General features: G+C 47.5%; 1 pseudogene; it reads left to right on the forward strand.

The window, feature by feature from the left end:
- The first annotated feature begins 866 nt into the window (after positions 1–866).
- Positions 867–1,925, forward strand: LOC110571375 (annotated as a pseudogene).
- The last annotated feature ends 2,820 nt before the right edge of the window (positions 1,926–4,745 follow it).

The raw sequence follows: 4,745 nt of genomic DNA on the forward strand, positions 1-4,745 counted from the left end.
TTTTGTCAATGTTCATGTTCCCTAAAATGGAATTGTTTTCTTAAATTATTTTTTGGATGATTCATGGCTAATGTATACACATGAGAGAGATTTTTGTGTATTGATATTAACTGGCTGTAATCATTTTTTGTTGATTGTTTAGGAAGATCTCTATATAAGATGATGTCATGTCTGGTCTCTGAATAGACCTAGTTCTACTGTTTTCTTTCACATGTGGATGCCTTATTTCTTGCCTTATCATGCTAGGTAGAACTTTCAGTACGATACTGAGTAATGAGTGAAAGCCAGCATGATGGACTTGTTTGTGATTTCAGAGTAGAACTGTCAGTCCTCAAAATTGAGCATGATGTTTGATTACAGTTAGGGTTGGGGTTAGGGTTAGGATTAAGGGTTAGGGTTAGGGTAGGTGACCCTGTGACCCATGCAGCTCCACAGTCAGCATGCCGGAGCCAGGAACACTCCCCCTGTGCTGAGCTCCTGGGCAAACCCTGTAGGTCCCCTCCCCTGGCTGACCCCCTGCAGGTTCTGTCCCCACCTGCCATGAGTTGAGCACCTTTGGGCACAGCCCTTGTTTCTATGCCCTACAGACTGGGTAGAATCAGCTGCATGGGTTTCTAGCCTCCTAAGCCTCAGGCTCCCCTTTGTAAGATGGGGTCTTGATGACTCCCATCTCTGGGAGCTGAAGGTAGGGAGGCCCCACCAACAGACTTGCTCAGGCCAGGCCAGGAGGGTGGCTGTTGCTTAAAGCAGCCCAGGGCCTGCCCCCTTGAAGAAAGTACACACGTTCAAGGCCCAAGTTTTGGGGTTCTGCCGCCAGCCTTTGGCAGTGACCCTCCTCCAGCCCTGTCCCCTGTCCCTGTGGATACATGGTCTTCCTGGAGCTGTTCCTGCAGACAGTTGAGAACCACTTCATGGTGAGACACAGGGTCACCTACTATGTCTTCAATCAGTTGGCTGCTGGGCCCCATGTGCCCCTTCAGGAAGGCCGGAGGGTGGTGGTCCTCGAGGTCCCCGGCGCCCCGCGCTGGGAGGATGTATCCATGTAGCACATGTTATGATCCGCTGCTTCTGCAAGCAGCTCTTCCTGTCATCACGCACTGAAATAAAGTTCTCAGACACCAATCTGAGCGACAATGCAGGGCTGCCTCTGCAAGTAGAGCTGTAGCAGCTGGGTTCAGCACATAGATTTTATTTCATTTTTTATCAGAAAAGCAAGGACAGATGCCTCAAAGCATGGGAAAGGAGGACAAAGGGATGGCAAGTATCCTGAAGCTGTAAAGCAGGCCTGCACCCTCCCCTGCACGCAGGCACGCAGGGAGGCAGTCAGGGGATAAGGGAAGAGCGGAATGTTTGTGCTAGCAAATGCCAGGTGCAGGAAGCGGGGACTGAGGGTTACATTCTTTCCTAGCTCCTAACATATGCCTTGCCCCTGGGGATCATGGGATCCTGCTCCTACCGGGCCATTGCGTTCAATAGCCTGAGAACAGGAACGCTGCTGACCGGGGTAGAAACCCCGGTTTCTACCGGGCGGCCTGCAAGGACTTCAGCTACGAGCATTGGCCATAGTCCCAGGTGCACGTCCCCAGGGACAAGGGCGACTTTTACTACATGGGGGCCTTTTCTAGGGGGTCGGTGGTAGAGGTTCACCGACTGACCTTGGCCTGTCACCAGGCGATGGGGGTCAACCTGGCCAATGGGATCGAGGCTGTGTGGCACGATGAGAGCCACCTGAACAGGTATCTGCTGGACCATAAGCCCATTAAGGTGCTGTCCCCAGAGGACCTGTGGGACCCACAGCTGCTGGGCTGCCCCCCATCTTGAAGAAGCTGAGATTCATGGCTGTGCCCAAGAATCACCAGGACATCAGCAGTGGTCATTACTTGAGGAGTTGTTTTGGTGCCCACCGTGTCTTTCACTTGAGTTAACAGGTGAGCCCGAAGGAAGGACGTCATCAGTTAGGAAGTATAGACGAAGGTCAGAGTGGAGGTGGGCAAAGGCCTCTTTCATTCAGAGAGCAGGGAAACTCCGAGTTTCTCCTACACACCTTGCCCTGCTCATCGCTTCCAGCTGCCTGGCCCTGAGTTCTGTCCTTTCAATGAATTGGTCATCTAATAAGTAACATGTTTCTCTGAGTTCCATGAGCCAGTGGAGCAGATTATTCGAATCTGAAGAGGAGGTTGTGGGGACCTCCAATCTGTAGCCCATAGCTCGGAAACACGGGTGACCTCTCTGCCCAGCCACTGGCTGACCACTAAGTTAACAGCACAGGGATTCAGTAGCCACACACAGCAAAGAATACAGACTTAACAAAGTTAGTTTAGAAAAGCCACTAAGCCAAAGTAGCAACTACAACGAGCAGCAATCATAAAGCCTGGCATGGGGAAGGTCTGATGTTCAGGATGCTTCCATTATAATATTCATAATCACACCCTGGACTAGTCACTGGGGCCAAGTCCCCCGGCTGGGGGTCAGGTAGCTCCTACATGTTCCACATGCCTCTCCCTGGCTCCCCTAGCTGTGCACGGTCCTGTGTTGCATTCCAGCAGAAGTTGGTTTTAACCAAGGCCAGGAAGATGGGATGGGTTTTCCTGACACCCCCCCTGGCCCCCACAGCACCGACCCCGTGCTGCGAGAGGAAAGTTTTCTTCAATCCTCTTAAGGTCCCTGGCTGGGTCTGGAAATTGGCAAAACAGATGAACAGGAGAAAAGCAGACAAAGTGTATTGATTTTTTTGGTGGGAGCCTCACAAAAACATGGAGACCAGCAGAGGCGATTGGAGCAGACAGCTCTTCTACCTTTTAGACAAAAAAGCAATAAATGTGTGAAGAATTGACAGACACAGGAGTTTGGACTAGGGCTGGTAAATGGTAAAGAAGTAACTAGGAAGATAAGGGTTAGTTTAACCAGGTGTGTTCGTATAGCCTTCTTGGCCCTAAATTCCTTGACTCTGGTGATAAGCATGTCTTCCCTGTGGTCTGGGGAGAGAAACTTCCACATGGGAGTATTCTGACCTGCTTCAGGAAAGAAGGGCTGATGGCTGGGGATCAGAGGGCCCTTCTTGCTCTGCTCTGTGCAAAAGTTCTTTTAGCTTCTATATTTAATTTGCCAAGGTGCCATATTTGGGGTAGTGTGTCCTGACCCTCACTGGCCTGGTGCTGTACTTCCATCTCCTCCTAGTATCCAGGACATTGAATGCACTGCTATGGAGACCTCCCAGACCTGGGGCAGCCCCTGTCCAGGGAGGCACCTGCCTCAAGTGGAGGGTTGCCTATGACTTCCCACATGGGTGCCCTGTTGCTAAGTGTGGCCACCCCTCCTCAGGGAGATTGGGTGGGAGAGTGTAGATCTTACTTCGAGAAACTGACTTCATTTCCTGCAAGTGTCTACCCAGTAGTGGGATCATACAGGAGTTCTATTTTTAGTATTTTGGGGAAGCTCCATACTTTTCCCAGCATGGCTGTGCCAACAAAAGTGAATTCCGGCTGATTTTTACTTATAACCAGAGATTTTTCAAGAACCTTTCCAGCAGAGAACATTTTTTCGTGTGTCTGTTAGCCATTTGTATGTCTTCTTTGGAGAAGTGTCTGTTCATGTCTTCTGCCCATTTTTTGACTTGATTATTTGTTTTTTTGGTGTTGAGTTTGAGAAGTTCTTTATAGATCTTGGATACCAGCCCTTTATCTGCAGTGTCATTTGCAAATATCTTCTCCCATTCTGTGGGTTGCCTCTTTGTTTTGTTGGATGTTTCCTTTGCTGTGCAGAAGCTTTTTATCTTGATGAAGTCCCAAAAGTTGATGTTTGGTTTTGTTTCACTAGCCTTTGGAGATGTATCTTGAAAGAAGTTGCTGTGGCCAATGTCAAAGAGGTTACTACCTCTGTTCTCCTCTAGGATTTTGATGGATTCCTGTCTCACATTGAGGTCTTTCATCCATTTTGAATTTATCGTTGTGTATGGTGTTAGAGAATGGTCGAGTTTCATTCTTTGCATGTGGCCGTCCAATTTTCCCAGCACCATTTATTGAAGAGACTGTATTTTTTCCATTGCATTTTTTTTCCTGCTTTGTCAAAGATTATTTGACCATAGAGTTGAGGGTCCATATCTGGGTTCTTTATTCTGTTCCATTGGTCTGTATGTCTGTTTTTGTGCCAGTACCATGCTGTCTTGGTGATCACTGCTTTGTAATATAGTGTGAAATCAGGCAATGTGATGTCCCCAGCTTTGTTTTTCTTTTTCAACATTTCCTTGGTGATTCGGGGTCTTTTCTGATTCCATACAAATTTTAGGATTGTTTGTTCCACACTTTGAAAAATGTCATTGGAATTTTGATTGGGATGGCATTGAAGGTATAGATTGCTCTGGATAATATAGACGTTTTAACAATGTTTATTCTTCTGATCCATGAGCATGGAATGTTTTTCCATCTTTTTGTGTCCTCTTCAATTTCTTTCATGAGTGTTTTGGAGTTCCTAGAGTATAGATCCTTTACCTCTTTGGTTAGGTTTATTCCAAGGTATCTTATGGTTTTTGGTGCTATTGTAAATGGAATCGTTTCTCTAATTTCTCTTTCTACAGATGCGTTGTTAGTTCATCATCATCAGGGAAATTCAAATCAAAACCACACTGAGACACCACCTTACACCAGTTGGAATGGGCAAAAATTGACAAGGCAAGGAACAACAAATGTTGGAGAGGTTGTGGAGAAAAGGGAACCCTCTTACACTGTTGGTGGGAATGCAAGTTGGTA

Source organism: Neomonachus schauinslandi, chromosome 6 (assembly GCF_002201575.2).
Source record: "Neomonachus schauinslandi chromosome 6, ASM220157v2, whole genome shotgun sequence".
Classification (NCBI taxonomy): Eukaryota; Metazoa; Chordata; class Mammalia; order Carnivora; family Phocidae; genus Neomonachus; species Neomonachus schauinslandi.